The sequence below is a fragment of the Carcharhinus amblyrhynchos genome, chromosome 5 (genome assembly GCF_965287045.1).
Source record: "Carcharhinus amblyrhynchos chromosome 5, sCarAmb.v2.hapA, whole genome shotgun sequence".
Classification (NCBI taxonomy): Eukaryota; Metazoa; Chordata; class Chondrichthyes; order Carcharhiniformes; family Carcharhinidae; genus Carcharhinus; species Carcharhinus amblyrhynchos.
Window position 1 is genome coordinate 89,535,016 of NC_137328.1, and position 22,951 is coordinate 89,557,966.

Consider the following 22,951-nt stretch of genomic DNA (forward strand, 5'->3'; position numbering starts at 1 on the left):
GGGGCCAAATGGTCTCCTTCTGTAGTGTAACAATTCCGTGATTCTATGATTCTGTGATTCAACAGTGCCTCTGATACTGAATTAAGCAAAGAGTTCTCAGGACTAGTTGCAGCCTGGAACTATAAAGGATTTAGCTCACCCTTGCAATCTCATTGAACTCTGCGTTCTGAAACTGAACTTCCAAGGGAGATTTAATAAAGTTTTCTGCTGCAGTAAAAATCCCGATCTTCAGCTTCCAGGCCTTTTCTCTGGAGCATTTTCTGGTAAAGTTTCTCTATGCCTTTTGGCTTCCATTGGGAGCTCCTCTCAAGTTAGAATTTTAACTGATGTTTTTTCTTAGTCTTTAGAACAGAATCATAGAATCATACAGTGTAGAAGAGGGCCATTCAGCCCATCAAGTCTGCACTGTCCACAATCTCACCCAGGCCCTATCCCCATAACCCTATGCATTTACCCTAGTAAGTTCCCTGACACTAAGGGACAATTTAGCATAGCCAATCCACCTAACCTGCACATCTTTGGACAGTGGGAGGAAACTGGAGTACCCAAAGGAAATCCATGCAGACATGGGGAGAATGTGCAAACTCCACAAAAGACATTCATCCAAACCGGGAATCGAACCCAGGTCCCTGACACTGTTCCAAGTAAAACTATTTACATATGTACAGTAAAGGGTACAGCGTAGAAACTATCTCCATGCTTAGGTTTTAATCAAATGTGCATGCCACCTATCTCCAAGGCACCAGGCACAAGCAAGTTATGAGTCCCAACCCCATGCTCAGAAATAATACAGACCAATTTTTTAGTCCTGTATGTTTCATTATTCCAACAACTTTAAGCAGAAAAATAAACTCTAATGTTAAGATGTCTTAATAAATGAAATGTGATTCACAACAATATCTGGACATGTTTCTGCATTTTGAAATACTCTGAAGTAGTGCAGTGATTAGAACAAATTCTATAATTGCCCATCATCCCTGAATAGTGAAGTTGGAATATAAAAAGTGATACTAAATACATTTTTTGTGATCTTCTATTCTTGAAATGTGCGCTCCACAATGCTAAATAACATACCCATATATTTTATATGCCAGTACTGTTGTTTTAGAGGTGAAATGTAATGTTGTCTTCACTGTCAATATGTCATCAAGGTTTTTTTTCCTGGTACCCACTTAGAATTTAAATTTTATTTTAAGTCAATTCTGCCAAAAAAAGGTAACTGCTATTAGCATGTGATGAATCAACCTACACTTGGTACAAACAGCACCTGTGATGGACCACAACTCTGAGTTTGGTTTACAGTAACAATTCCTTTAACCATCATAATATTGCACTCTTCTCTATACCCAAATCAGACTATTTTATCGATAACCTAGAGTACCAAAAATTCAATCCTTTTAATACGGTAAAACGCTTCTACAGGAAAACAAATGAAGAACTGCACAATAAAAGTGACAAAAGAAATATAATTTTATTCAAAGGAAAAATATGAAATACAAAAGGAATAGCAGGGTCTTCAACAAGGCAATATCTCACATAAGGCTTAACCTACAAAACTTCGGATAATTCAAAAAATGGATAAATGGAGTATGGAAGGAGGAGATTTTACTATGCTTCAGTAACAGTGGCTATAGATTGCAAAGCACTAAATCAGTTCTCGCTAGCTGCAAGGTCAAATTTAAAAATTAAAATGAGATCTCTCTATCAGTTTTGCCCTTTTTTGTCTGTTGTGTTTTCTAAACACTTAGAACCACCTGCAATATGCTAATCAGTGGATTGCTTGTCATAAGTCTTACATCCTCCCTGCTCATCAAGAAACATTTATTCAGGCGTCTTTCTTTAGGCTTAAGTACTTGTTTCCAATCTTCAAGCTGTTTATTGGTTTATTTTAATTATTAATATTAAAAATGCTAATTATTACTGACATTTTTAGGATTTGCACATTTTCATTGTGTTTTTGGATTTTTCATTATGATTTGCTTTTTCAAATTCTGGAATGATAATTGCAGTGATCCTGAGTCTCAGCTTGCCATCTTTTTAGCTGCATTGTTGGTTTTTTTAGTTATACCAGTTTCGGAAGCAACTGGCATCTGCTGCCCCCTAGCGCAATGTCTCAGATTGCTATTCCAATATCCCAATAATATGTGTATTGGGATTTGTCCTGATATAGATAGCGGTCAGCTGATTTGATGACACAACAAGACACCTCCCCTGGTAGCCCAATCGGATGTAATATTCTAATCTCATGTTCTTTTACCCTTCTACTGGCTGAGAGCGGTGCATATGCAGAAATCATTTTTATCTCTGACTTCTGAGAGAATTGGTGCAGGGCACAAAATCATTCTATTATGTTAAATCACACCACCATACCACTGCTAGATCTCACACTTACCATTGTGGATAAAGTTGCATTTGTTGGTGTGTACCATGTATCTATGAGTCGTACTAATTAATCTTGGAAGTATATACTTATTGGACAGATTTACATTTTTTTCAAATGGATGTTGAAGTTTCAATAAGCATATCATTAGAATCTCACACACACACAGGGTGGAAAACCCATATATCCACAGAAATTACATATCTGTTGTTTTAGGTTCTGACTTAAGCTGGACATATCCTAACCTGAATATTACTTTCAGATAAATATTTCACATTTTAAAAAGCTTTCACAAATTAAGTTCAGTACAGTTTTTTTCCCCCCACTCACTTAACTAAGTTCATAACCAAGAGAACAGGCACAGCAAGTACTAATTGTATTTAGCTAGTCATTGCCTTTCAACCAGTAGTTCCTAACTTAAAACCCCATCTAATACATTAACCCATTGATCATCATACACTAATGCTTATATGTGAATAGAATTCAACCTCTACTGTATAGACCTTTGATATGTTAGTTTGAATTGCTATTTTATATGTATGAGGTCAAATACAGTTAACCCTAAAGGAGTAATTCCAATCTAATGCAATGAGCTTCTGGGTATGAACACTGTCTTTCTCAGTTGTGATTTGTTCTGAACCTTAGTGAACATCATTTCTGTTGCTTTCATTTATAAGTCAGCATTTACGCTACGCTATATTGTCCATTACACTCTATTATAGAAAAGAAGAAGGGATTTGTTCTACTTGTATTGCTAATGAGTCCATGGCATGTACTTATTTATCCCCGAGGGACACCCAACAAGAATAAAGGAAATCGCTTTTGTTTAGAGAAACATTTTTTTACAAATTAAATTATTGCTTAAAAGAGTTCAAGTTAGAGCTGTAGCTTAAAATAAAATTTAGGACTTCAATAAAAGAAAATAAAATGGATCACTGGAAAAGTTGTCGAAAACATAATAAAAATTTAAAATGCATCCAATTCTATTAGTTCTAGCTGTCAAGTTAAATATCCACCGGACTTCTTTTTCCAGAATTATTACAGGTGACATCTGATTGGTACATTTAACTTTTTTAGTTCTGAATATCTTATCCTATACTCAAAATACAAAACCTATTATTATTTTTTAAAATTCCAAGTTGATAAAATCAACTTTGCAAAATTACTTATCAATCAATTTTTCTTGGTGTTCAGTTAGTATTCGACTCTCCACATTTGTTCTTTCTGTTTTAATGCTGATTTTCTGTCATTTAAGTGTGAAATGAATTCCATTCCAATTCTCTTCCCACACTCAATGATGCACTAAGGTTGACTTTCATAGTTAGTTATTCCTGGAACAGGTCAATAAGCTGTTGCCAGTGGTGTATAACTTGAGGGGGGTGCCACTTCACATCAAGCGTGGCTGACCAGGAGTTATGCTTGCTCTTTCCGCCAGCCATTGGCATGTCTGGAAGGATTTGCAGGTTGACACTCAACCTGTTTGGCCATGTTATGAAAGCACCTTCTTTGGCCATCACATCCTGGGGTGGGATTCGAACTCAAAGCTTTTGGCTCAGAAACAGGGACATCACCCACAGAACCACAAGACCTCTTAAGGGCAAAACAACATACCCTTATAATTGATCAGTATGCTGTCTTGCCACTGAAATTGAACTGACTGGTCTATAGCAAAATGACTTTATATAATTGGGTGAGTATGCTTTGTATACCTGCGATCAAAGACATTCTGCATTTATCTTTGTGGGTAAATATTTTATTCTGTTGTCAAAAATACATCATGAAAATCTCACTACAGCAACTTAGGTTTTTTTTGCTTTATCATCATTTTTAAATGTAACATATAGCCCCAGGAGTCCAGTAACATTGTTCTGTTCTAGTAACCAGATTATCAATACCATGGCAGAGTAGAACTCAAAGTTTTTAATCAATAATGTATTTTACCTTGGAGTATAAAATCTCACTGCAATTTGACATCTTTGGTTCTCTTGAATCTTTGACGCTTCTCTGTTGAATTCTTTATAAAATGGAAGTACAGCAGTAGCAACTTGACTCAGCAGTATCTGATCAGACTGCTACAGTTTGTAATGAATGCCCCATTTGACATTTCTACAGTAATATGAATTAATAAAGTATCTTCCTGCTGAAGAGAAAGGCCTGGCAGGTCAACTTGCAAGATTAATCATAAAGATTTTGCAAATTAAAATTAAAGGATTAATTTAAAAATTAATACTACAGTTGACTTGATCCACAATACTTGAAAATAAAAGTAGCTGAGTTTTCTAAAATTGCTGAAAATCCATGGAGCCCTGATGTGTTGCGCCATCCAGTGGTGAGGTGCAGATTCAGCTCCACAATTTCTCCACGCAACAGCTGCAGATTCTCCACAGAGCTGTCAAGGGAGGTGCTGAAGAGAGATGAAATACTTACCACTAGGGCGAGAGCAGGGAGAAGTTCAAGGCTTTTCTCTTTCCAGTGTTCCTTTGCAGAGTGCATTCAAGACTTGCCGTAAGAGAAATGGGAAAGCAATGATTGGGAAAAAGATCAAAAGAAGACATTCAAATTTCTAGCCGCAGAAAACATTCTGGTTTACCATTCACAAATAATAAAATTTTAATTGTCACTCCTCCAAATAAATTTGATTCAATAGTTACGCTACTGTCTTATATCTGCCTCTTCCCAAAATGTGAGTAGATACAATCTTTGAGTAACATTTAACAAAAATAACCATGGAGCATGACAAAATCTCTGAGCGTAATAGGTGGCAGTTGCATTTTTCAGATCTTTTTATTTCTTTCATATTGAGAAATCTGGCTGAAAGCTTAGACGGCATTGGGCAGGAAGCCAATGTAAAAGAGTGGGATAGAATTAGGGCAGTGCGATGGCCCAGTGATTAGCACTGCTGCCTCACAGTGCCAAGGACCTAAGTTTGATTCCTGACTTGTGTCACTGTCTGTGACACACATTTTCCCTGCGTCTTCACAGATTTCCTCCGGTGCTCCGATTTCCTTCTACAGTCTAAAAGACACACTGGTTAGGTGCATTGGCCACGCTAAATTCTCCTTCAGCGTGCCTGAACTGGCACAGGAGTGTGGCGACTTGGGGATTTTCACAGTAACTTCATTGCAGTGTTCATGTAAGCCTACTTGTGACTAATAAGTCAACTTTATTTTAACGTCGCAGAACTCGATAAATTGTATAAGGTCTGAAGGAGGTAAGGGGTTCTCCAGTTTTAGGATCCTGTGAAAAAATGGGTGTGAGGAGGAGATAGGTGTAAATGAGTCTTTGATTCGAAAGAGTGAGGGTTCAGCTACAGGTAAGGTAGCATGTCCAGACTTAGGAAGGGAAATGAAGAGGAAGTTCTGAGGAGTATCGACCATATTAGTGACAATTAGTTTGACATTCTTGCTAAGATGGATAAATGTCCAGCTCTGAGTTCAAATTGGTCCATTAATGTGAAAACATGGATGGAGGCAAGTAGCCAGATGCGAGTTCATTATCTCAGCTAAGCCTTGAGGTAAAGAAGGGAGGGCAATCAAAGTTCAATTTAGCACACAAGCTTCTCCTTCATCTTGTAGTGACTGCTTTGAGTGTGCCATAGGTACATAGGCCCAGCAATTGGATTTTCTATTCTCACTGCTCAGAGAGAATTGAACAATGGGACCTAATGAGATGGGAGGAAGATGGCTTCATAAAGTGCCTGAGGATAGTGAGAATAAATATAATCAGTACAGAACAAACAAAAATAGAATTTTGATCCCAGATGTATTATTTATAAATAATTAAAAATTCACTAAGTGACAAGAAATGTTAAACCATTTATGGAGGTTCTGATTACTGAACACAATAAACTCCATTGCATTTTCAATACTATTCATTAGCATTGTTTAGAAAGTAAACACAAAATTTTAGAAAGCTGTAATAAGTCAACAGGTTCATTTTTAAGATGTTTATATCTATAGTACCCAGAACTATTGATTGTTCAATTGCTATCATTAAAATCTTCTTGCAGTTTATCTTCATAATATCAAAGAATGTGGTTTTAAAACAGAAAAACCTGGTAGATATCATGTTAATGCTATTGCAGTTCAGATGGTAGTTGCTAATTTCAATTACAAATGGGGCCTGGGTGTTAATAACAGATTGTTCTGGTGTCCTGAACAAGAGAATGAATTATCCTTAATGTTTTTACACATTTATGAAGAAGAAAATATATAGTTTCTATTAATGATGGGGTTAAAAATTTGGTTAGGCCCATTAGCGATTGAGGGGATCAGAACGTTCCCAATCAAATTGTGGTATGGCTGATTGTGGCCTATAGACCAGTACAGTCTAAACTGCTGTCTGGCTGCACACATAGTAAGGGGCCCAGGTATGTTCATGGCTAGCGTGATGCTCGCAATTCTTAAAGGCAACCTACCCCTCTTAAAGAGGAGGTCCATTCAGCCTACAGCAGCTGGTGGAACTCTATCAGAATGTAATTTTTAGAAGAAAGGAAACTGCCAATGGAGCAACAAGTCAGAGAGAAGTCAATGATATCTCATCTTCCATTAGAGCTCAGGCTGGAGCCATTGGATTCCAGCGTTCAGGCCCACACAGCAGTCCAGTGAAATGTGACCCAAAATGCAGTTGCTGAGGCACCTCCCCAGGGGAATGACAATGGCTCCATGGAACATGAACATGCTGTCCTCTGTCAGGATGATAGTGTACGTGCTTCCACCCTGCCAGTGCTCTTTCTGATGCCTCTCGACCAGATAGTCCAGACTGCAGCCACTAGGTTGAGGTTGTGCAGTTCGAAGACAGTCCCCCAAGGTTGAAATCTGCTTGAGGTCCTGCAGAGCCATGCAGTGTCTCTCCAGTGAAAGGCAGAAGCCTTCCAACATCCAGGCTGCAGCTACTGGAGTAACATTGTGTAGGAACACTAGTCCAGGCAAAGACAGAAACTAAAGGAATGCACAAGGTCGAATAGCTCAGCTTTGTCTGCATTATTAGAGGAGTTGCTGGATAAAGTTCTCATGAAATCTATGATTCTATGAAATGGTTCACATCGAAAGAAAGTTGTGGAATTGTCAGTGGTAGTGATTTGGGGTGAGATATCAGGGGAACAAGACTCTAAGTAAACAAACATGGACAGCCTGTCCAAAGCGAAGGGTTGCCAGTTGCCTTTTCCCTTCTTCCTTTCCCGCTTCTTCTCCTCCTCCTCTTCCCACGTATCATCTGAAGGCTTGGTGGACGGGGCAGCAGATTACCATGTGTTTGGAGACTTATTCCAGCAAATACTGGAAGGGTCCCCTGAGCAGACCAGGGAGCAACACTATTGTCTCAGAATGGTAATGATTTGCTCCATGGTACTCCCAATGGCAGTGTAGTTCTCATTGTAGGCACATTGTCCCCACATGGTTGGATGGCAGAGGGGAGTTATGAGCTGGTTCATCACAGTGGCATTAAGATGGAGGGTGCAGCTGACTGCCTCAGTGTGCAAGGGTTGTGGCTGTTATCAAGGGTTATGGATAGCTGGGATTCAATAACATATTCTGTGGTACAACCGTGCATTTATGGTGCAACACCCCTTTAATATTTAGCACCAAAAAGAGCCAATGTGCACACAGTTGATGGTTTTCTGCTTCACTGGAAATCCCATTAGTTTGGCAAAACTTCTTGTCCTTTGCTCCCCTTATTCTCTGGTAAGCACATGACTTTTCTCCTATACAAGGCCTCTGTCACCTCCCTGATATACTTGTTGAACTGTGGTATTTTGGCCTGATTTTGCCTGAGAGAATCCATTGGCATAGAAATTAAGAGCCTGGGGATCTTGATGACCTCTGGCAGCACTGTCCTCACCCTCACCCTTATCTGTGGCTGTAGGTTTGGTTGGAAGAGGTGGCACATCTCAGTGTCTGCTGCCTTGGGGCACCGCAGGCACCTCAGACATTGTTCCTGCCTGAGAAGGGGGTAGGATGTGTTGCCTGAAGTCCCTGGGCAGTTATGGTTTCCTGTCAAGAACTTCCCCTTTTTCCCCCTGTGCACAGCCACCCCACTTTGTTGCCTGTGCTCCATGAGTCCATATAGACATACAAAATAGGAGCAGAAATAGGCCATTCAGCCCCTCAAGCACCTGTTATTATTTTTGAAAAGCACAAATTGATTGAGGCTGGGGGATTGGGGATTCCCTCTTGCACCTAAACACATAACTGGAAATAATTAAAAAAGAGCAATAACGTGTCCTTCAAAGTTCAGAATGGCAAGTTGCAAATTGAATCAGTCTTTGATGCCATTTGTCATCATAATTTATCCAATCTGTATTCTTCTGGTGTACACATGGCAGACTCATGCTAGCACTCTTACAACCACGGTTGTATGTAGGCCATGCTAGAAGTACTGAGAAAGGCTCCAGCGACCATTTTGAGAGCTCCTGACTTCTAAAGTGCTGGCTCCGGTGATGCCCATTCTGTTTAGTTGAATGATGTAGGTCACTGGTTGCATTTTTGAATCATAATGTTGGCTTTTAGCCAGAAATCTATCTACAAGAACCCAAAAGCAATATTATCTGGTATCAGGTCAACGTGCGCTCTTGCCAAAAAGACATGGTTATCTTTTAAATTGAACATGAAATATCTTTAAACTTATGAGGTTTCCTAGTTCAGCAGTTCATCTTTGAATTGATTTGAGATTCATTTAGTCACTGTGATGAGGAGATCGTGATATGTACAACATAGATCAATTTTGCTAATGAAACCAAAAATGGATATGATGTTGAAGGTAAATAGGATATAGTTTGTTACAACTTTCTCATTCATTTTTTAGTTTAATATATTTCTTTATAATGCTTATCAAATCATTTTCTTGCATTGTGTTTCCATGCTATAGTTAATAAATATTCAGTTGTTTTGCCTGTAAAATCCAATTTTTTGTTTACCATGCTGAATGTATTGTGCACTATGGAAAATTATTTAATCCAGTGCAGAGATTACTGCAGCTAATATATTATCAATTTCTGTGGCCTTGGAACTTCTCAAATCACATCATCAAAAGGCTGAAAAGCATTGAGTCACCGAAGATAAGGTTCACAGTCACCGACTGCTGTAAAACAAAGAAACAAGTTTAATATTTAAAAAAAATACACAATTGTCACAAGGAAATTAGTTTGCATTTTCACTGTTGATTATGGAATTCAAATTCTTGAGATGACTGGGCAAAGCAAAGAGTTCATTTGAATAATCAGGAGGTCTTATAGCACAGTGGTTGCATCCTTACATCTGAACCAGAAGCTATAGGTTCAAGTCCAACACCAGGACTTATTGGCCATAGAAACAACATTTAAAACATGGTTCAATGAGTTGATAGTCAGCTCAATACTCCTTCCGCCACTGTTTCCCAAAAAGGAGGGAAAAAAGTGTGTATGATGATGTGCTAAAAAAAAATACTATTTTTAAATAGAAGGATGTAAATAAATTAAGTTTCTAAATGACTACTGTTAGCAAGCCAACATGGTCATGCTAAGACAGCTTTGAGGAGCAAGTAATGGATATCTGAGATCACAAATTCCATTGGAGTTATATGCACGTTCATGGACAGGAAAGATTAATACCTGCTCCTAACTGTAGCCAATTTCCCAGGTTGTGCAAGTGTCAAATGCAGTGCTGGTGGGAGGAAGGGAACTCAGTGCAGCAGCAAATTGCAGTGTAAGTCAACTCAGGTCCGTAGTGGAACATGGGCAAAATTTTTAAAAAATTACTGACTAGTGGCAATGTCAACACTAGCCTTTTAAATGTGAAGTGGTTCCATGGCCTTGAACAATGTCGAGCATACACATAAATTTGGTTTAACAATTGAAGAGTGGAAATAATGAAAAAAATTACATGATTATGTATACTTTAGAAAGAACTGTATTAATTCATAATACTAAGTTTTGGCTGCAGGTGAAACAGGGCTAGGAATTGGCACAAATCTTTCTCGCTCCCCCACAGATTCCAGGAATTCCAGATTTTGGTTATGTTTTTTCCAGTAATTTCTATCTCTTTCATTTCCTAAAGGCTGTTGATAGTGTTCCACAAGTACTGACCGCCAAATGGGAGTTTGATAATGATTGACATCAGATTACTCAAGCTTGTGACAGCATAATTGAGCCATCTTCACCCAGTGCCCAACAGTCACATGTGCACTTCAAGCATGGGATGTTGTGGGAGGTGGTGGTGTTGGGGGGGGGGGGGGGGGGGGGGAGAGCGGGGGGGTGGGGGGGGGGAGGTGGTGGGGGGGGGGGGCGTGTAAGTCATTGGCTACTGATCTCAGTTTTGCATCCTGGCTACATTTTTCGCTTTCTAATCTAGGGATGGCATCTTGTAATGTCCCTAATGCCATCAATGAGATTATCTCATTGCAGTAATCGAGCCTGAACCCTTCCTGTTCTGACTAGGAAAGAACTCACTATGCATTCGACAGAGCTTATATTTGCTTTTGTAACTATTTTAAAATGTTGCTGGCATGGTGTGAAAGAGGAATGCAAAAGAAAATTATACATTTGAGAAAACATCTAAATGGATTAGTTTATTTCCTAATTCTCAAAATAATAAATGATCTAATATTTATTTAAATCAATTTCTAAAAAGGATTACACAGTCGTTATTCTCGCCATTTTAGATCTGTGCTAAAACTGGCAACACAGCAGAACATCAAAGTTACAGAATTTACAAAATGTGCAGTTATTTCAAATGAAACATGAAGGCAAAGAAGACTTCAGAAGAGTTGCGTCTTCATGCTGGGTGTTACTAACGCCCATTATCTATCTTGTAGAAATGCTTATTAATGCAAAAGTCATCAATCATTTTTTCCACCATGCATGACTGTAAATTATGATATTATCTGTGGCTTGATGGACAAAAATAAAAAGCGAGACAGGGAAATTACAGGCCAAGACCTCCTCATTTTGGGGCTGTCAGTTCTGTTCTAAAACATCAAGGGCACTCTTATTAAAAGCAACCAAATACATCACTGGGTTGTCGTGAGTTTATGTGTGTGCTCAGCTGAGGGGGTTGAGAACTGCAGCTGCTTCATGCTTTTGGAAAGTTTGCTTCGAGGGACAGTTGCTGGGGTACCAGGTCTGAACTATCTGCACTAGACTGGCATCCCAGTGTGCTGTCCCGACAATAACCTCAGTAAGCCATGACTGCGAGTAAGATGCTTTCACTGAGATAAAAGAATCTGTTCCTCTGATCTCACCAAATTAGAATTGCCTCAGTATTGTACTGTACTATTTCAATCATTAAAAGTGCAACAAATATCAGTCCTTTGCTTACTATAATTTTTTCCACAGGGTAACATTTGAGATGATTTGTATATTTTGGATATTATTATTTTAATGCAGTATAAAAATGAACATTTTATTCACTAATGCTTCCACTATTACAATAGTAACAATTCGTAATTGTAAAGCACCTTTGATAGAGGAAACTATCCCTAAGCATTTCACAAGTATGAGAATCCATATTGGTAGAATTCCAAATTATATGCGTTTGACATTACTGCCTAACTTCCTGGAAATAGTTTGTAGATTTCTTCTCAATAACAGTAATATGTCACTACTGTTAACTCTTTCTGCGTAACTGTCATTACTCATCAAGACAAGGAACACTCTGGAATTTAAAAAATCCATGTAAAACTGGAAAGGTATATATTATATAATGACTAATAACCGACACCAGAGTCATTTTAAGAATACAATCTAATCTCCAAATGAGATGATAGTTACAGTTGTTTAATGTCTGATTTATGACAATGCCCTTGACTTATACTGCTTCTCCTTTAATAAACCCCAGACATTAAATATTTCATGTGTAAACAGATGGAAAGATACAAAAATATATATTTGTTCATATTTGATTTCTCCATTAACTTAACACCTTTTTACACCAAGACTGATCAAACAATGCTTTCTTCTCTCTGGAAGAGAATATTCACAGAAAGTTCTACCTTTGAAGAATTTTTTAGGTAGAACCATATGACTTTCTTTTCTTTAGAACACAGAGATGCCCCCAGGCAGCCATCTTCTTTCACCAATTATGCCTGCTGCATTGGCAGATCTTCTTCAAGCAGTGCTATGTGCTTCTGTTAGCTTTTTCAGCTCAAATGTATTATTTTCTGAAGGTTTGACCATTTTGCAGAGAGTCATAAGCTGGAATGTTATCACTGTTCATGCTGGCGGGATTTTCCCATCTCGCTGCAATGAACGAAGATTTGGCTGGGCACCAAATTCTCTGACCTCACTGCAGTGGTGTGAATAGCAGGTAAGATCAGGTATGGCCCATAGACATTACAGCACAAAAAGAGGTCCGTCAGCCCATCATGTTTGCACCAGTCATCAAGCACCTATCTATTCTAATCCCATTTTCCAGCACTTGGTCTGTAGCCTTGTATGCTATGGCATTTCAAGCTCTCATCTAACTGTTTCTTAAATATTGTGAAGGGTTCCTGCCTCTATCACTGTCTCAGGCAATGAGATCCAGTTTGTCACCATCCTCTGGATTAAAAAGCTTTTCCTCAAATTCCTTCTAAATTTCCTACCCCTACTTTAATTCTATGCCCCCTGGTTATTGGTCCCTCTACTAAGGGGAAAGGTTCTTTCCTATCTCCCGAACCTATGACCCTCATAACTTTATACATCTCGATCAGGTTCCCCCTCAGCCTCCTCTGCTGTAAGAGAAACAACCCCAGCCTACTCAGTCTTTCATTGTAGATGAAGCACTCCAGCCCAGGCAACATCCTGGCGAATCGCCTCTGCATCCTTTCCAGTGTAGTCACATCCTTCCTATAATGTGGTGACTAGAACTGCGCACAGTATACCAGCTGTGGCCTAATGAGCATTTTATACAGCTCCATCACAATCTCTCTGCTCTTATATTCTATATCTTGGCTAATAATGGCAAGTATCCCATATGCCTTCTTAACTACCTTACTTACCTGCCCTGTTGCCTTCAGAGATCTATGGACATGCGCCCTGAGATCCCTCTGGTCCTCTGTAATTCCTAGCATCCTACCATTAATTGTGTATTTCCTTCCAAAATGCATCACTTTACAGTTTTCTGGGTTAAATTCCATTAGCCACTGTTCTGTCCATCTGACCAGTCCAACTAAATCATCCTGTAATCTAAGGCTTTCCTCACTATTTCCCACACCACCAATTTTAGTGTCATCTGTGAACTTACTCATCATACTTCCTACTTTGATGTCTAGATCATTAATGTGTGCTTCAAACAGCAAGGGACTCAACACTGATCACTGTGGTACACCACTGGACACAGTTTCCAATCACAAAAACAACGTTTGACCACCACCCTCTGCCTGCTGCCACTAAGCCAAGTTTGGAACCAATTTGCAAATTGTCCCAATTTCCAGCGCGGAGCTGATTTAAAAAACTTTGCCCCGGAGAACGTGAGGAGGCCCAAGCGTCCAGCGGAAAGCCCACAAAATGGCCCCTACTGATGTCTCTGGGCGTGCTGTGCTACTTGGGCAGTGAGGCGTGCTGGGGAGAATTGCCCCCATGCCTTTATTTCTGTCTCTCCATTTCAGTGCTGCTGTTTTTGTTTGCAGATATGCACTTATCATATTCAATTTGTTGGGCTGCTCAGCTCACATATTTAAGCATACTTTGCTGTCAGGACAATTTAATTTTAAGACTTTTACTCAGAATTCTTTGCAAATTTGAATACTGTGAACACTGAGTTTCTACAAGTTGATAGCTGTTTTGTTCTGTTGTGAATGAAAAAAAAAGCTCTGAAAGGAATAGAAGAAATTCAGAAGCAACTCTAACTTAGAACAGGAGTTCTCAACTCCAGCCTGTGGGGCCAAGCAGAGGTTTCAAGGTATCAGCCATAAGTAAAAGAAAAATCAGCTTTGGAAAAGAAAGTACTGCAGTGTAAAGTTGCAATCAGCCTGAGCCATCTGCTGACTCTGATTGCAGCTCACACTCTACACACCCTAACCCTAACCCTCGTGTGCAAAGACAGTGGCCCAGGCCCTCACTAACTGAGAAGTAAGATGAAGGCAGTGGTCATTGAACACAGATCCTCCATTTTGATCCTTCATCCTCCACTCTTCTCACATCAGGTTCTGCTTTATATTCTTTACCAGCTGCAGCCCCATTCAGGCCCACAAACACAGCCCCAATCTGCCAGCACTTGTCCTAATTTTGAGAGCATTATTGTTCCCCAGGCTAATTGGATAGAAACATAGAATCCCTACAGTGAGAAGATGCCCATTCAGCCCATCAAGCCTGCACCAACAACAATCCCACCCAGGTCCTATCCATGTAATGCCATGTATTTATTCTGCTAATTTCCCTGAGACAAAGGAGCAATTTAGAACAGCCAATCAACCTAATCCGCACATCTTTGGATTGTGGTAGTTTTCTCTTCTACTCTCAGCCCTCTGACCCTCAATCCTTTCATTGCCATTCATCAGCAGTAGCCACAACTCATTCAGTGCAAACATGCTATTTTGCACACAACTCCCCAAGGCTGCTCTGTAATTCAATAAGATCATGGCTAATCTGATTGTGATCTCAACTCTACTTTCTGTCTAGCCCTACACCCTTGACTCCCTTGTCAACAAAGGATCTAGCTAACTCAATTACACCCTGCAGATATTTTAACTCAAACCAAAGCAAAATGCTGCAGATTCTGAAATATTTTGCTAATTATCTCTTCTGCCAATCATAAAAGAAATTCTGAGGCAGTGGCAATAGTGATATTTTTGCTGGACCAGTAATCCAGAGACCCAGGGACATGCTCTGGGGACCAGGGTTCAATAACAACTATGGTAGATGGTGAAATTTCAATTCAGCAAAGATCTGGAAACCATTGTTGGTTGTTATAGAAATCCATTTGGACCACTAATGTTCTTTAGGGAAGGAAATCTGTCGTCTTATCCAGTATGACCTACATGTGACTCTGGACCCATGGCAATATGGTTTACTCTTAAATGTCCTAAAGGGTGGGCAATAAATGCTGGCCCAGCCAGCAACACCTAGATCCCATGGATGAATAAAATAAATTGTGAACAAAAGCCTGCTCAGGTGCATATTGGAGCTGTCACACATTAGCTCGAACATCTCAAACAGCAGTGTGTATGAGAACCTTCATGAACTCAAGAGTCAGGCTATTCATATAGACACAGACCTCCAATTTAAAACCTGGTATTTCAGATAATTAAACAAATGATTCCACCCCCCACCCCATGCCCACTCACCCGTGGCATGTGTTCTACCAACGGAGGCAGCTCATCATTGGCCACTGGTGAGATATTCCAGTCCTGCCTATGTCTATAGAGTTTTGAATCAATCTTTCTGCCAGGAAGCCTGCCAGGGGCAGGGCAAGGTGGCCGGGGGGTCATGGGGGGGACGGGGTTGGGGGGAAGGCGGGGGCGCTGGTGGTCGCCTTCGGTGGACCTGCAAGATCCAGCGGGTGGGATGCCCAAATTCCTTCTCCATACAATAAAAAAGTAGGTTCTCATACCTCATTGTGCTACATTACAAATTTTGTTCCTAAGATTGATTATTCAGTTGATATCGACAATTCTTTATTGTCTAATTTTAATTGAAATGACTCCATTGAATGTTTCAAATTTCAATAATAATGGATTGTCTGATGCTGTTGGTGGGATGTACAGCTCAAAAAGATTTATGCCAGAGCCATTTTTTCCAATAATGGGACATCTGAAAGTGTATCCGGTTCCACATTATATTACACCAAAATACATATTGACTGTTGCAACATATTTTGATTCTGCTTTGGTATAAATATGCTTCTGGACATTTGCTGAAATAAATTGCACAATTTCTATTTAATAATCAAGAAAATAGACACCTGGGCAGAATGTTATGTTCGCCCATTGACAGATTTGCAAGCAGGGGTGGGGGGGGTGGTGTTGCTGTGAAATTTCTCAGTTGGCCTTTCCACCAGGCTCATGCCTGCACTGCCACCCTTTTACTGTGGGGCAAATGAGGCTGAGGCTGGCCTGTTTACCCACTGAGCTCTTAAGTGACCAATTAATTACCACTTAAGGGCTGTTTCTCACCCAGCTTCAATTTTCATGCTGGTTAGAAGAGTTCAGGGGCAAAGGAAAAGTTGGTAAGTGTCCTTGCTCAGGCCTCAAGCTGGATGGGGTGAACACAGGGGGTTGCTGCCTTCATCAACAGCTTCCTGTCAACTTCAGGCAATATCCCCATCCCCACGTGGCATCTCCACCAACATACGCATTCTGGATGTGAGGAAAACCTTTTTTACCTAGAGGATGGTGACAGTCTGGAATGCGTTGCTTGGGAGGGTGGGAGAGACCTCACATCCTTTAAAAAGTACCTGGGTGAACACTTGGCACATGAAAACATTCAGGGCTATGGTCCAAGTGCTGGCAGATGGGATTAGATGGGAGTTCAGGTGTTTCCAATGTGTTGGTGCAGTCTCAATGGTCTGAAGGGCCTCTTTTGCACTCTATGATTCTATGATTCTCTGCCCACCAGGTCTTGCACCCTCTCTCCTCCACCTGGCCCACCCTTTCTGCCCTGAGGACACCAACACGAGAAGCTGTAAGCAGTTCTGGGTAGTTGTGGCGATCCTACCTGTTTCTAGACTCTCACAACTGCTTGTAGCTTCTGGCACTGATGGAACTGGAGAGCTGCCAATCAGATTAGTCGGATGCTGTCCCAACTGAGATGCAAATGTCTCATCTTGAGTGAATGAATGGGTGAAGCAGCTAGAAGCCGACATTGGCCATTGACACTTCAGATGGCAGGAAGGGAAACCCCGCCCTCCTAAAAGTCCTGGCCAAGAAGTGTAATGGCAGAAAACTGCAGAAACTGGTAATCTAAAAGGAAATGTTTGATATCTGAACACTTCTTTATCTCTCCACAGATGCTGCCAGATCTGCTGAATATTTCCATCATTTTCTGCTTTTGTTCCAGATTTCCAGCAATTGCAGTATTTTGCTTTGGTATTATTGTTTAATTCATTGCCTCTTCTCTTCCTGGTACACTGAAGAGGTTCTGCTCTTTTCTCCGATGAAATTTATGTTTGTCTCTTCTACCTTGTTTCTCTTCATTGCTTTCTATCTCTCTTCCCTTGTTTGAAAAGGTATTTACTAACATCTACTTTCACTGCCACATTGTCTTCCCTTAGAAACTGTCTCCAGCTCCAAATGAAATTCCACCCTATATGTTTCGGGTCAACTCATGATTACTGATATTTCCTGGATCATTGTTTTCTAAGCCTTTCCTATAGTGATCACATCTTAATGCTTGCAAATTGAAGTGACCCAACAGTGAGAGCAGCAGATTTTGAAACCTGGGATGGAGTCTTGGAACTAAGAATCATGTGTGCACTTTTAATGGAATTTCAGCGCCGATCCCTGGACTAAATTGCCATTTGGCACAGTGTACATTCAAAGCACCTCCTCCACAATTAACTAATTGAAGCACTGAACCAAACAGCCAATAAGGAAGCTGAAATGAACTGAACAGCGAATAAGGAAGCTGAAAGAATGACGAAACAGACAGTAAAAAGCTATCCCATGGATGAACCAATGCAGGGAAAATATGAATTATTATCCTAACTAGAGATACCACTCGACGATCACCATTCCTGCTTCAGAGCTTGGTCCCCTTATAAATCACCCTCTACAACAACAGGGTTTGTGACCCATGCTTTGGGAACTGTTGTCCTAGACATTGAGAATTCCTCATACTGCTATTCTCGCTGCACCCTGAGATCCACTCTCAATGCCATGCACTGCAATATGCACACTGTCAACACCTCCCTAAGCAGCCCTGACTCACATCATCTCAAAGTTGTCTTGGTCCACGGTTTCAGCTCATCCTTCACCTATCGGGCACTTTAACAAAAAGCTTCTCATCTTTCAGCAAACTTGAACAAGTCATGTGTACAGACAGCCCTCTGGATCCTTCTGCCCCCCCACTTCCCTCTGACCCCATCTCTTCATCGAATCTTACCTCCAACAGAAAAGGTGCTGATAAATCACTGGAAGAAATGGGCAGAAGAAAGTGAAAAATAATTGAATGTTTTGGGCACCGAACTTGTGTCAAATAAAGTTTTAAACTTCAATTCGAAGTTAAACGACATTTCATTTTGCACTATAATTATGCATTTTTTGCTAGCCGTAATCAAACTATCAAACTAAGGGGCTTGTACTCTAATGCAATTGTTTGAAATTATTATGTGCCAGTTGATTGGCAGATAGTTGGCAGTTCTGAGCTGCCTAAAATTATTAGAAAAACAATGAACTAACAAAATGTGAGTGCAAAGGAGGCAAAAATCTTAGTTATACTGCATCAGTGCCAATAAACCTCAAAACCAACTCATCTTGTTTGATAATAAGAGTTCAGTTTTTTTTATGTTTAACCAAAATGATGGTTAGGCAATGGTTAGAACACTGGGAACAGATATTGGTGCATGATTTTGATTTGTTTTTTTTTATTTTGATTTATTATTTGATTTAATATTTATTGGGATATAGTGAAAAGCATTGTTTCTCATACGCTATACAGCCAAAACATACTGTTCATAGAGTACAGAGAAGGAGAGAAGAGAGTGCAGAATGTACTGTTAAAGTCATAGCTGGGTGTGGAGATTGAAATAGAGCATTGTTAGAGAGTTTAAAAGAGTTAGACTACAGTTATAAAAGCATAGAATGAGAGTAAAAGATAGAATTAGAGGATATGCTGGAGACAGCTCGCAAGAAGTCTCCACACTCTGGCACCATCTTAAAATAATTAAGAAAAGGACTTAAAAAAATAGAGTGTGATTCCTCAAGGTAATGATAATATAAGATAAAACTGGAGATTTCAAAATTATGAAGAATTTTTACGATATATGTAAATAAAAATTGTTTCCCCTGACTGAGAATGCAGTGACACAAGGCCATCAAATTAAAATTGTGTCCAAGACAGACATTATGATGCAAGTTTTGATGTGTTGTTAGAGCATGAAATATACCACAGAGAGAATTCAAGGTTTAGACCATTCCACCTTTTAATGAAAATTTAGATAAATATTGGAAGCAGAGGGATATGTAGGCATATTAAGAGAGGAAAAGAACAGTGGGATCAATTCTGGATTGCTGTAGCTGAGACCTTGTATAGATAACAATGGACCAAAGAACACTATTTGTGTATAAACTTCTCTAGCCCTACAGTGTCATGAAAATAGCTCTATATTTTCAAAAAGTGATTTTTGAAAAGCTGACTGGAAATTCAATACTTTAAAAAATGAGACAGCAATGTGACACAGCCTTCCAAGGCGAAGGTGACAAAAGCAAATAAGAACCCCCATTCAAAAGAAAATGTGAAGAGAGAGACTTTTCAAAGGAAACTGACTGACACCAAAATTCTACGTTTTAACTAAGGAAAAGATTAAAATTGCAAAGTGCCGCATTTTACTCAACAGTGAAGGCTTTGAGAACTCTAACCCAGTCAGATACACCCAACCCCACTGTGAAGGGAAAAATAACTCCATCTCCCTGTTGGATTCTATTATCTTGAAATGTGTCAAACATTTCTGAGATGAAATCCCAATATTTACGAAATGAAAATCCACTCCATGAGATAGGGACTGTCAATTGGAAAGAACCTCAGGAGAACACTATAGTAACAGGATTTGTACATGAGGCAAACGGATCCACTAAATCTCACTCATGGCGTGTGATCATGCTGGCTATTCATGCCCCACTCCCGCTGCAGTGTGGACGAAGAATTTGGCACCCTAACTAAATTTCCATTTATTGCAGCAAGAACAGAAAATCCCTCTGGCTTGAAGATTCCAGCCATAATCTTTTAACTTTTATTTGGGCTCTAACTTTTATTTCTTCTGATTCCTGTGTGCGGTGTGTGCCATCGTGTCTTTTATTATTTTTCCTCAGGTTTAGCAGCTAATGAACTTTCTCTTTCTTTGACTCAAGATAATCTAGTTTGATTGGCTCCTATTAAAAAGCATTTTTAGGAAAAAGAAATTTAAAACTTTTGTTGTGAGCAACCAAGGAGGCTTAATAATGTGCAGCCAATTTGTCTCTCCTCATTCAGTTATAAAAGTAGTCACATGGCATGACTAAGAAAGCCCTCATCTGTTGCCATTCTTGGAGATGGCAACATTATCTCTGCCTCCTCTTGTCATGTCATTAGCACTGGCCATTGGTTCAGCATGGACACTGATCAATAAGGAAATAGATTTAATGGTTCCAATGAGCTTCCTGAAACCCCGCTTCATACTGTCTAAAAACTGGCTTCTAATTTTCAGTAAAAAGCCTGACAACACCAGGTTTTAGTCCAACCGATTTATTTGATAGTAAACTCACAAGCTTTTGGGTTAGCCCCTTCGTCAGGTGAATGGAGAGCTCTGGCCTCAGACAGAGCATATAAAGCACAGACAGTTTAGAGATTACTGATTAGAATGCGAATCTTAATCTCTAATCAGTAATCTCTAAACTGTCTGTGCTTTATATGCTCTGTCTGAGGCCAGAACTCTCCATTCGCCTGACGAAGGGGCTAACCCGAAAGCTTGTGAGTTTACTATCAAATAAATCGGTTGGACTACAACCTGGTGTTGTCAGACTTTTTACTGTGTTTACCCCAGTCCAACGCCGGCATATCCACATTCTAATTTTCACCCAAGCCTTTATGGCAATAGGCTCAACATCTGCCTTATGGACCTCTATCATGGGTTCAATTGCTGCAATTGTCACCGGAACTATTACACCTTCTGCAGTGGATTGAAGAATTGCAATACCACATTCCAATGTATCATGCATGCAGCTGGCGAACTCCTTTACTCAATACTCAACTTGCCATTTGTAGCAGCAAAGTTTGCATGACACCCAATTCCCGCAAAGACACTTCATTTTCTGCAACCATCATTCTCAAGGACCAAATGCTGGAAAATGGGATTAGAATGAATAAAGCATTTGATGTCAGAACGTAATCAGTGGCAACTTTGTATTGAATGTAATGTGACCAATGGTAACAAGCTGTAATGGTCAGCTGACCCAGTAAACCATGGAACAAATTACAGAATGATGTAATAGTCAGCTGACTCACTGTAAATAAGAATCTGTTTAGAATTGTGGGGAGCTTGGAATGGCCCAGGGTGAGGCTCCAAGTTGGGAGTAATTAAGTTTCTTTATTAAACTTTTTCTTTGATTTATAAATTGGGTAAGTTTTGTTATATTTTCATTATCTGTATTTGAAGAGTTCCTTCTGAAGAAATACTTGATAGATGACACAGACAACATAAGATCATAAGACGATAAAACATAGGAGCAGAATTAGGCACTTGGTGCATCGAGTCTGCTCCGCCATTCAATCATGGCTGATACTTTTCTCATCCTCTTTCTCTTGCCTTTTCCCCATAACCACTGATCCTCTTATTAATCAAGAACTTATCTATTTCTGTCTTAAAGTCACTCAATTACTTGACCTCCACAGCCTTCTTTGGTAAAGATTTCCACAGATTCATCATTCTTTGGCTCCTCATCTCTGTTTTAAAGGATCATCATTTTAGCATGAGGTTGTGCCCTCTGGTTCTAGTTTTTTCTAATAGTGGAAACATCCTCTCCACGTCCACTCTATCCAGGCCTCATAGTGTCCTGCAAGTTTCAATAAGATCCCCGCTCATCCTTCTAAACTCCAACAAGTCCAGACCCAGAGTCCTCAACCATTCCTCATATGACACAATATACCAAAGGGCTTCTTTCTCTGCTGTAAAACTCTGACTCCAAAACCACATTTCTACCCTACTTTCATTTATCTTTCCAACCCAATACAAGCTGAAGTGCAACAAGAACAAACATACAATAAAATTCAAATCATTCTTTCTTCTTTGAACTTTGCTTATTGCAACAAAGTTGATTAGGTTGATGCTTGCTCCTTGAAACTGATGAACCTTTAAACCCTGCAAAAGGATGCTACTTTCTAGTGGTTGGCAGACAAATTCTTAGTTTTGTGATATATGAAGATTTATCAGAACATGATTGAGATTAAATTGTGGCAGTATAAGCACACACATTATCGGGTAGATAGAAATTACATTCAATTAAAAAGTTCAATTTTGGCATTCTAAAAGTCTATATAAACACATGAATTCAGAACATATTGGAGACTAGGTCGGATGTAATGTAAATCAGCAGCGTTTATCCGATTCCTTTTTGAAAGCTACAATTAAATCTATCTCCATCCCATTCCATAGAATCCCTATAGTGCCAAAGAGGCTGTTCAGCCCATCAAATCTGCACTGACTCTCTGTCATTTTATCCAGGTCCTCTCCCCTACCCTGTCCCTTTAACACCACACATTTCCAATGGCTAATCCATCTAATCTACACATCCTGAACATTAAGGGGCAATTTAGCACACCCAATCCACCTAACCTGCACAGCTTTGGACTGTAGGAGAAAAACAGAAGCACCCGGAGGAAATCCACTCAAATGCCGAGAGAATGTGCAAACTCCACACATATAGTCACCCAAGTTGGAATTGAACCCAGGTCCCTGGGGCTGTGAGGCAGCAGTGCTAATCACTATCTCA